This window comes from Furipterus horrens, unplaced genomic scaffold (assembly GCF_987537825.1).
Source record: "Furipterus horrens unplaced genomic scaffold, mFurHor1.1.pri manual_scaffold_9, whole genome shotgun sequence".
Taxonomy (NCBI): domain Eukaryota; kingdom Metazoa; phylum Chordata; class Mammalia; order Chiroptera; family Furipteridae; genus Furipterus; species Furipterus horrens.
In genome coordinates, this window is record NW_028327179.1 from 87,378,126 (window position 1) to 87,390,154 (window position 12,029).

General features: G+C 40.2%; 1 long non-coding RNA gene across 1 annotated transcript in view; it reads right to left on the reverse strand.

The window, feature by feature from the left end:
- Window positions 1-12,029, reverse strand: part of LOC150002136 (uncharacterized) — a 106,283-nt gene that overhangs the window by 12,793 nt on the left and 81,461 nt on the right. The window contains exon 4 of the long non-coding RNA XR_016512968.1: window positions 8,747-8,798. This is a non-coding gene — a long non-coding RNA (uncharacterized LOC150002136). The remainder of the gene's footprint in view (window positions 1-8,746; window positions 8,799-12,029) is intronic.

Here is a 12,029-nt window from a genome sequence, read left to right on the forward strand (position 1 = left end):
GTGTCTCCTGCTGGTAAAGTACAATCCCCAGTCTACGCCAGAGACAGCTGGCTTCTTTGACACTCTGGTACCCTGGATGCATTCTAAACACGCATCCCAGCAAATCAGTCCAAACTCCTCATTCTTCCCTCCCTAGGAAACACGTAAGAATGTGATCGTGTGGCTCCCTACTCTTCTGTAATGAATCTAACTCTTGTTTGCTTATTTATTACATACTTACTCTGTCATCAATAGATGAACAAATAAAGAAGATATGGTGTATACACACAATGAACTATTACTCAGCAATAAAAAAGAATGAGATCTTGCCATTTGCAACAACATGGAGGGAACAGGGTTACTATGCTAAGTGAAATAAGTCAGACAAAGACAAATACCACATTTCACTTACATGTGGAATCTAAAAACACAAGACAAATGAATAAACAAAACACAAATGAGCTGATGGCTGCCAAAGTGGAGGCGGCTGCGGGATGGGTGAAATTTAAAAATAAATCAACAACAAAAAAATGTGTTAAATAATTCATTCTCAGGTGTTGGTACTTAAATTTTTGTATTAGCCAATCATTTCTGACGTTATCTTTCATGTCTTGTCTCCACGAAGTACTAACTCCTGGTGTCGCAGTGATGACCGCCAGTCTGGGTGACACAGAGCTTGTAGGGGGATCTCTTTCTTTGTACCCACGTGTGTCACCCTCCTCACGGGTCATAAATAGGATCCAAAGGAATCACAGGTAAAATATACACTGTGACAAGTGTACCATTGTGTTTTAGAAAAATCTGAAAGAATCATATGCTAAAGATTCCCTTTTTCTCTCATCTGTCCCCACCCTTGTCCTCAGGTTAAACAGTAATAAGCCCTATAGACAGGGCCTGTTCAAATAATACAGTAAATGAAACTAACTATAGTCCTGGTAGCATGGTTACCTTTACCTGCTCCCAGACCCATGAGTAAGAACCTAAAATTGTGCTATTTAGGTGTTGAGTAAATACTGTGTGTTTCTACATATTGAAATGAGAAGGAAGCACTATTCCTCCTCTTGGCCAGCGCAAATGAATCCTAGAACCAAAGGGAAACAATTTTTAGGTCTTCATCGGACCACCACAACTTGACCACATAATTTGAAACTTTTCTCTTTGAAAACAGTTGGTGGGCCCAACAAACATTGTCTCTTTCAAACTTTAAAAAATTTTAATGCATAGTGATATACTGTACATTTTCATGTAGAAAATTAAATTATTAGGATAATTCAGGTTATTTCAAAGTATAATGAAATACTCAAATAACAGACAAAATCTGAGGCTTAAGTTTATTGTGACAATACTTCACCACACTTGGCTTGTACATACATTCTCTAAGTAGTCTGCTAAAAGTAAGGCTATGGTTTAACACACCTTTTTAAAAATACATATAAGGTTAAATCCTCTTTGGAGAAGTATCTATTCAGATCCTTTGCCCATTTTTAAATGAGATTATTTGTTTTTCTGGTGTTGAGTTTTATAAGTTCTTTATAAATTTTGGATATTAACCCCTTGTCAGATGTATTGGCAAATTATGTGCTCCCATTCAGTGGGTTGTCTTTTCATTTTGTTGATGGTTTTTCCTTTGCTGTGCAAAAAACTTTTTAGCTTGATGTAGTCCCATTTGTTCATTTTTTTGTTTTGTTCCCCTTGCCCAAGGATACATATCAGAGAAAATATTGTACTGATGATGTGTTGTGGAATTGTGCACCTGAAATCTATATAAGTTTGTTAACCAGTGCCACCCCAATAAATTCAATAAAAAGGAAAAATAAATACAAATACATATAAGGTAGAGTGCTGCCAAAATACAATTTCCAACTCAATAATCACTGTGACATGCCAGTGTTAATGTCATACTAGAAGCTGGAACTACAATGTTATTATTTACCACTGTAATAATTTTTAGGTTATTTCTAAGTATATTTAGGTTACTTCTTTTCCAGTTCAGATTAAAGTATTTATTTATAACAGGTATTCATTGTGTCAATAACCAATACCTTTCACAGGGGTCAGGGGGTACATTTTCTGCAGTTAAGGATGATTCATATATATACCAGCCTAGTTGGACAGCTTCTGAGAAAGACAAAATAGTAATGCCTGCACCTGACACACATTTTTTTACTAGTGGGATTGCATACTGGGGCTTTTTTGGTGATGATGCTCATTTCCTGCCCCATTTACTCTGTTTCATTAACTATACTTGGGACCAAGAGCATTTGTTTTCAAGACAGACATTCATATGAGAGTAGTAGTAGTTGTGAGAATTAGATTTCTAAAATAGTGGGACATTAAGCGATTTAGGGGGCCGGGAGCGGGGGAGTCAAATGTAAAAGTGTAGCCTTAGCAAGCATAGTGCACTGATGTTATGAGTTCAAGGCTAACACTAAATAAAACTGCTTCTCTACCAAAGACAAAAATCAGGTGTATAATAACCTTCTAAACAGCAGCGTTTTATTTATTGAGGGAATTTGCCAGAGGCCTCCCTAAAATATAAGAATTAGGGCTGTTTTTTCCTGGGTTCAATAGGGGTACACACAGCTGAGAAAGACATGGACCTTTTCAGGGAGCAACTACTGTTAGAAAAGAAAGTGGTTCCGGTTTTTAAATTATCCCATAAAAATTTCAATATCATTGAGAAAAATATTTTTTAAAATCGTTTTCCTATTTATGCACATCAAACTGCCCCCAGGCAGTGGAGTGGAAAAAACCCCGTGCACTGGGGGTGAGTTGGCTGTGCGAAGACACATACTTTCCAAGTAGTGGGTTAAAAAACAAAAACCAAAAAACTAGGAAACTGAGGTTTAATATTCACTTTTGAAAACTATCAAAGTGAGAAAAAACTTTTCACAACGCATATGTATATCAAATCATCATGTTGTACACTTTAAATGTTTTGCAATATTATTTGTCAATTATATCTCAATAAAGCTGAAAAAAGTCACTGAAACTTTTGGGTGAATAAGTACTATCTACCTGTTGGTAAAAGTTTTGTTTTTCAATAGCTCTGGCCTTGTGCGAGCCCCATCAGCTCTCAGAAGCTCAGTTTCCTCACCTGTAAATTGAAAAGGTTAAGGTAATCCCCTGGCCATGTTGTTTGGTTGGCTGGAGTGTCGTCCCATGTGCACCAAAGGGTTGTGGTTCGATCCCCAGCAGGGGCAGGTACAGGAGGCAACTGATCAATATCTCTCTCTCACATCCATGTTTTTCTCCCCCGCCACCTTTCCTTCTCTCAAAATCAATGAACATGTCCTCAAATGAAAACTTTTAAAACAAATTTTTAAAGAAGGAGTTAAGGTCAATGTCCTCTAACCTTCCTTTCAATTCCAAATGCTGAAATTTAAATTATTTTGTGCCTTATTTTCCCCTTCAAATGTCTTTGATCTTAATCCTATACTAATTTCACCTTAAAAGATGAGGGGTAGTGGAGGGAGGGGAGACAGGAGGGCTTGTCAAGACAGATTCAAGCACAAGGCCTAGCCCTGGACATTTGTTTTAAGAATAGGCAAAGGAGTTTGAATCTACAATAGAAATGTAATAAACTTTCTATGTATTAAGTCTAACTTTTGGCAGTATTTCCAACATATTTTAAACTACAGAAATACTCCTCACCCTGGCTGGTGTGGCTCTGTGGACTGAGCGCTGGCCTGTGAACCAAAGGGTCACTGGTTCGATTCCCAGCCAGGGCACATGCCTGGGTTTCGGGCCAGGTCCCTGGTTGGTGGGGCACAATAGGCAACCACACACTGATGTTTCTCTCCCTCTCTTTCTCCCTCCCTTTCCCTCTCCCTAAAAGTAAATAAAATCTTAAAAGAAAGAAATACTCCTCTTTCACAAAAACATATAGAGCCACTTACTTCCCAATCCACTGCAAACTGCTGTGTACTCCAGAAAACAACAAAAGCCAAAAGTACACCAGAAAATAAGGCGCTGTGAAGGAAAACTTTAGATTACACGTGCTATGGCTCCTTTCCATTCAGGTGGCAAACTGAACGTTGATTACATGAATTATTTATTGGCCCCTTCAGTCAGAAGTGCTGACTTATGTTCTTCCAATTACAGATGTAGACATACCCAAAATACTGAAATCCTCTGGAATCTATTTGCTGAAAAAGGTCCATTTCCTACTGAAATAGCAAGATATACTGCGTACAATTGAGAACGCCAGGTATTCAGATATTCACGCTGGTTACATAGATTTTAAAGGGAAATGCTCCTGTCAATGTGTGTGTGTGTGTTTTTTTTTTTAAGTATATTTTATTGATTATATTGTTACAATAGTTCCAATTTTTTCCCCCTTTGCTCCCCTCCACCCAGCACCCCCCTTCCCCGTCAATGTGTTTTTTATAATACATATTACACTACTCTGTCCCTGCGGACTAAATAGTAGACTGTAAAGTGAAAATACGTACTTAAAAATCTTAAACATCAGAATTATCAGAGTAATTCTCTGAACTTTGGGAAATCTGAGCTATTTTTATATTCTATTAAAACCTCCTGCTTTTGAAGAAGTAGTGTTTTCCTTGTGTGACAGTTACAGCTGATCAACCATGGAAAACCAAAAGATTTTTTTTCTAAAGCTTGAAATGTTGCAGCAAATATTGGGAGCCGACCAGCACGTGGCTCTGTTGAGACTACGGTTCCCGCTGACCCCCCCCACCCCCAGGGCTCAGATAACCGAGCTCTTTCACTCGCCAGCCTAACTGCGCCGTCTCCCGTCATTCACATTCCATGTAACTAGATGACAGTTCAGCACGTAGGACGCACTCAACAGTTGTTCCTGCCGTATCAGTTACCACAAAACAGAGAGACAGATCAAAACAAATCCACCCCTGAACACAAGAAACACGGCTAAAATAATTTATTGAGTGCCGTGGAGCATTTTTGTGCGCGGCAACCACAGCAGTAGCTGCTATGTACTGAGAACTTACAATGAAGCAAGCATGTTACTGACCGTATTTCATGACAACATACTTAGACTTTAGTACTGTTAAGCGCTGAAGCTCCAAACTAGCAACCTGTAACACACCTGCTGTTTCAAATCTTGTTTACTGCTTTATTCCTTTACTTGCGCTTTTGAAAGGAGTGCTTGGCTACCTGATGGGACCTCTCACGGTTTTCATAACCAATCCAGGTGCCTGTTCTCACTTCAGCTTTCCCTCTCAGGAAATGAATAAGGGAAATTGGCCAGAAAAACTAGACATGCATGGAATAGTTTTAACATGTTGTTCTTCTTGTTTGAGGTTATTAAACTCAAACACAGTATTTTATGTCCCCAAATAATGTTTACATTTCTGCCGTAATTTGTCCTCTTGAACCATTAACGGTATCCTGTTCAGCTCTGCCACTCTCTGAAGCCGGTACAGTCTTGTCCTACGGTACCTAGTTTATCTTTTGAAATGCATGAAGGAAGAGACAAATGCTGATAAAGTGGGGCTGAGGCAGGGGCACGGATTTACCTCCCTCTCCTGGATACTCTCCGAGCTGTTGGCTAGAGGAACTGTCACACACATTCTGATGTGTTCCTATTAGCTCCCAGGCATGCACTGTGTACTAGAAGTAAACAGGGATAGAAAACTGTGGCAGAGTCTGTCATCGATAAAACCTTAGAAATATTCTTCAAAGACGGGTGAATATTAATTTAGTTTTGTTTAAAAGAACCAATTTGCACATTATAATTCTTAAAATCTGTTGCATGTACCAGGTAATCTTAGATGTATATAGTTATGTTCCCTTTATATATAAACTTGCCTCTGAAATCAATAAGAATTTTGCTCAGATAAGCATTGTACAGAAGTCACCACGATATTTTAATTACAGCTTCAAAATAAATAAGCAATAGATTTTAGATTCTTGTTTTCTCCAGCACTAGAGTTATAACAAGAACCAAATGTATTTCTCATGTAACAAACTAAGCTGCAAACCTATGCTTTTTAAAACTTAAGTTCTTAACTGTCTTGGGAGAATAAATTATCATTTCCAAAAGTTTTAAATGGATCCTGGTTACTGGGTGCTTTACTGAATGGTCTTTTTGTAGCCCCATTCAGAACGCACAAAGGTAAGGAATCAAGTTCTACTGTGAAATCCCTTCCCTCCATGAGATATCAGCTTCTTGAATGGGTGACATGGTATGACTACATTTCAGTTCATTAAGTGTTGAACTGAAAATCCTAAAAATTCTTGAGGAGATTAGGTGACCTACTTCAATATATTCCTATATACAAGCTTACCAGTACACCGTGAAAGTTTAAGGTCCTAAAAATAACAATATGATTGACTTCAAGACAAAAAACCAGTGCAACACTACATTTGGGCCAGCAGGTGTCTCTCTGCAACCCATGACATCAACCAAAGAGACAACAAAGTATGGAAGACACCCCCCTCTCTCCATGTGATTCTGTAATCCCTGGACCGTAAGGACATGAGTTCTGAGATCAGACAATCAGATTAGTTATGTTTCTGAGAACCTGAATATGGAGAATCTCAACACATAAAGGAATTAGTGAAAAATAAGTGTGTTACTTTTTGGAAAATTATATTTAATACGCAAGATATAACAGTACAGAGAATTGTTTTATTCAAAATGCTAAATAAAATGATTCTTAGCTATTGGTTAGGAGAGCGATGTCAAATGTCAAACAGAAAAAGTTGAGGCATGAATAATATGTGATAGAATAGAAACAGAAGCTTAATTACAAAAGGAAGGGGAGAGTTTGAACATAAGAATTAAGTTAAGGCAAGTTTGAGAGGGTTTTTAGTCATAAAAGAGACTTGTGCACATTACTACTGAATATGGAGAGGAAAGCAAAAAAAGCATGTGTCCCTACCACAGCATAAAAATACTGCAAGTCTTTCGAAGTACAATGGACTAGGATCTTTTGAAGAGCATTAAAAAGAAAAGAAGAGAGAAAGCCATGGGGATATAAAGTACAGAGTAAGGAATATAGTCAAAAATACTACATTAACTATGGCAGTGTAAGATGGGTACTAGACTTTTCGGGGTGATCACTTTGTAAGTTACATAAATGTCTAATCACTAATGCTATACACCTGAAACTAATAAAATACTGTATGTCAACCCATGATTAAAAAGTGTTTTAAAATTATTTAAAGGAAAGAAAAAAAAAGAAAAAGTGGTAGGATACAACAGAGCAGAAAATTTTATCACAACTCACATATACTAACGGTATTATTTCGAGAAATCATACATGCACATGTACAAATCCTAATGTAACATGGATTTCTTCCCGTGGGTGCCAATAAGGTTTAAAAGCCACTGACACACTGAGGGCCCCACCAGTGCCCACCTCTCCCAAGTTAATAACGTCATCTGTAATGCCATCAAATAGAAAAGTAACTTTCAAAATCTGAGAAGATCCAAGATGGCGGAGGAGTGAGTGGAAGCTACACTAACCTCCTCCCAGGATCAATCTGGAATTACAACTAAATTGTAGAGAAATCATCCTGAATAACCAACTGGACACTAACTGGAGAGAAGTCTTATAACCACAGATAGACGGAAGAGGCCGCTTCACCACAACGAGGAGTTACAAAGAGGGCGGGCTGGGCTCCCACGGGCAGCAGCTGAAGTGCCGGGAGGCTATTTCGGCAGCCGGGGGTTTCCCCCTGAGAAGTGTGGGGTCTAAACCCCAAGCTGGGCTCCCCAGCCTATAGCACCAGAGCCGGGAAAGGGACCCAGTTAAGAAAAACATGGCAAAGCAAAGAATGATGAAGTATTTAAAACAAACTGTGCCAACTGTAAAACAGAAGTCGGGTGAAGGAAGACACAATATGAATGCCAACCACAGAAATGTCTAACTCCGTGAAATCAGACCGTGGGCCCAGCCCCACCTGCTGTCTGCTCCTCACCCTGAGTACAATGTGCTGATATGTTGAAGGACAGAAGCCTCGGGAGACAGAAGAGCTAAAGAGGGGAGGGAAAGTGGGACCTTGAGCATCACTCTGGCCAGGAGAACCAAGGTACAAAAAGGCAGGAACTGGTGCAGATCCAGACAGATGGGGACAGTAAGGAGAAAGGTGACGGGTTCAGTCAGCTCTACAATCTCAACACCAAGCAGAGAACTTGGCGCATTGTATGGCCCTTATGAGTGTCTGTTCAATGTGTCTCAGTAACACCAACGGTTCTATGTCATGCAGTCGGTCCCAGGCAGAGCCAAGAGTTTGAAATTTCTTATTCCAAATTATCACCAGAAAATGGAAGAGCTGTTCTTAATGTCACCTCTCTATTTTCCTGCTCCACAAGCCATTTCAGTGGCTCTCTCTAAACTGAGTTATTTCCCCAAATGATAAGGAACTATCTCTTCAACAATTTTAAAGAAGCTTGTTTTGTTTCAAAGTTGAAACTGATCTGACACTTATAAGGTCATCATGAATGAGAGCTCAAAGGCAAAAATAAATGGGAGTTCATATCCTTAGGATGTGCAGAGATTAAGAAATTAAGTTTTTCAGGCCACTGTAATAATAGGTTTCACAGAGACCATGCCAGAACTTACCAATGATGTTCACACCGTCTTCAGGAACAAAAGGTTTGTTTTTCTTTTGGATAGTTTTTTTGTTATATGACTGGTTTGTTTTGGGCTGAGGTACATTTAAAAGAACTTAAGAGCAAATACTTACATGATATTTACTATGTGCCAAATACTCTTCTAAGGACTTCCCAATTATTGACTTATAAAAATGTACAACCCCCGCTAATTTCAGTTACCTATTCAGTGGTTTTTCCATTCCATTAAAATTACGTTTCTTCCATTTTTCTCCTGCAAAAGATAAGGGAAATATTGCTAGTGAGCAGGCACAAATGCATAACACATTTTATATCACTGTTTGATATCTTCTGAACTTGAAAGTACCGAAAGGGCTTCACTGAATTTCAGCCAATTATTTCAGCTGCCTAATTTGACTCAGTTCCTAAACAGAACTATTAAGGCAGTATCACTATATGTATAGGTAATAGGAGACTTGAAAAACAAAAACAAATACCTCATGGTTTCTAAAGAAATCAACATGCATAATAAAAGTTAGATGCAGAGAGAAACAATATTTAAGATTCTCCTTGACTCTGAATCCTTCTGCATTAATAGATGCCTTTTCAAACTACATTGCCTCTGAAGTTCTTTTTTAGGTGGGCAGCACCTTTCCCCACTGGGTGAAATAATGGCTGTTCTAAAGATAGAAACAATTGGTGGGTGTAGCTACTATTGATTTACTTAAAAATTGTTTTAAATGACCATGGAAAAGCATCATTAAGAGGGAAACTTTTGCCTAGGAAAGGTAGCTGATCAGAGTCTCCACGAAGTGACAATGACCTTAGGAGAACTCAACATGTCTACATTCTGTTCCTCAACTCTGCTGGCTCCAAAAATGATCAGGTCCAAAAATCACTGAGGTTCCAGAAATTATCATGTTTATCATTAATGACTCATGCTAACAGACCTCACGAGAGATTGATACACAGGGTGTGGCAAAAGTCGTTTTACAGTTGTAAATACATGAAACACAGAGTTTATTCTTGTATTGTTATTTATTAATTACAGGAAACAGACTTTTCCCCCACCCTGTATAAAGCCATAATGCCTATGTTCTCATTTACAAGGAAAAACATAATTGTCAGAGAGCCTGGACACTTGCTCCAACCAGCTTGACTAATGTATTGACATTCCTGCAGTCAATAAATATTTCCAAAATCCCAGGAATAGGCACCTCATAGGCAGGTCAGAGATCAAGCCTAATTAACAGAAGATTCTTGTGAGCCTATCAGAGCAATCACAATCCAGATGCCAACCGCCTCCATCATCCTCTCTCCAGACCCGCTGCCATCATCCTCCTGGGCAAACACAAAACATTTCTAGCTGTTTTCTCAGCTCCCACTCTCTCCCTCCCCAGTTCATTATCCAGTGTGTCCAGAGCAAACATTAAAAACAGAAATCAGATCACGGCTCCACCTTACCAAAACCCCTCTACTGCTCTGCGCACCTGTCTTTGGATAAATACCCGCAAGTGGACTCTAGGTCTCCCGCTGGCTCTGCTTGCCTCTCCAGCCCCCTCCGCGCACCCCTCTCCGTTCTCCCACTACAGCCACTCTGGTCTCCTTTCACTCCCTCAGATTTTGCACACCCTGTTTCCTCTGCCCCGAGGTGAACACACACACTCTGCCACTTCCCTCCAAAGCGCACCTAAGCCTAGTAACCTGCAGATCCAAGCTCAAATGTCACACGACCCTAAGACTAGGACAAAGCTCCCACAGCACCTCAATCATCTCCTTTAGAGCACTTGCTGCAGTTTATGACAACACATTTCTGTGGTTACGAATCTACATCTCTCTCTGACTATAAGAAGCTCCACGAGACTGGATTCTGTAGCATGCTGCACGACAGTGGACATCCAGGACACATGCTGTGGCACGAGTGACGGCTCCGGGCTATTAGACTCGGTTGCATCCATCACCACAATGAAGATTATTCTGCCAGGCAGACCATACAGCTTCCTAAAATGGGCTCCATGCCCCTCGATGTGCCCTCCCACCTCTGGGGTGCCAGTAGTTAGATGAGCACCATCTACGTTCTCTTCTGTAACCTTTGTTTCCTAGACGTCCATGGTCAAAATAAATCTTAAGATACCAGAAGAGAAATAGAGCACAAAGTTCAAGATACCTTTGGATAGCAACCCTGCAGAGAGGACTCGTGGCAGTGGTTACTAAGAAACACTATAAACAAAAAGGAAAACATAAACTGCAGCAAAAGGAAGTCCTTGGTGAGACAACACTGGCAAACAAATGTGCATGCAGGCGGGCAAGCTCAAAGCAGCAGCCCTGGGGTGGGGGAGGGGCGGAGGTTGGCGGGCGGGGCCGGGGCCTAAAAGACCAAGTCTGTTGCACCATGCTGCCATGAAGAGGGGCTGACAGCCAGAAAGTGTAAAGATCCCTGAAGAAGGCTCTACACTCTGCACCTCCTCCGGTCCCCAGGGCCTGACTCTGCATGCTTGGCCCACAGGAGGTCTGCTGTGTACCGACTGTGTTCTCCCATTTGCCTTACAAGTCAACAATTAATTGGCATTCCCTAACTTACTACGGAGAATGTTTTAAATGGCTCGCAGCTGTAGTTAATATATTAAAGATGTTTTCCTAACATTTCAGATCTCTTATGTGATGAAGATGAGAACAAAATTGGTAGGAAGAAGCCCCACAATGCTTTTGGTTCCAAATTTATATGGGGTGGAAGAGGCCCACTGCACTCATTCATTCAACAAATAGTATGCACCTTGAATAAGCCATGCATTGCTCTCGGGGCTGTGGACAAACACTCTTCTCAAAGAGGTAACACTCTTGGAGAAAATAAGACAATGAACATATATTAAGTAAGATATAAGATATGTCAAGTGTGTAAGTGGAGGAGGGTGTCACATTTTAAATAGGGTGGTCAACGACAGCCTCACTGAGAAACTGACACATGAGCGAAGATCTGAAGGAAGCTTGGGGACGAGTCATGTAGATTTCTTCAGACAGTTCCAGATTGACAAGTCAGCAAGTGCAAAGATCCTGAGGCAGAAGTGTAGCCTGTCTGTCTGGGGCATGCAAGGGACATGGAATCAGAGAGGTAAGTAATGGGCTTCTAAGGCACTCTTAAGGCGCTTGGCTTTTATTCTGTGAGCCATGAGACACAACTGAGATGTTTTGGGCAGAAGCAAGTATGATCTGGCTGCTAAATTGAGAACAGACTGAACAGGAGACATGGGAGGAAGCAGCAGGATCCGTTATCGAGCTACTGGAACAACCCAGGCCTGAGACGACAGTGGCTTGAACTAGAATGCAGCAGTGCTTTGAGAACCATGAATGGATTCTTCATGGCACTTGAAGGAAATGCCCTGTAGTCTTAATCCTTTTAGCACTAAAAGGCGTTTTTGTTTTTAAGTTGTTATTTTTACAAAAGAACACTTAGTGAATTTTTATCTACTATAGAAGTAATATATGGTTATCACAGAATAGTGGAAAA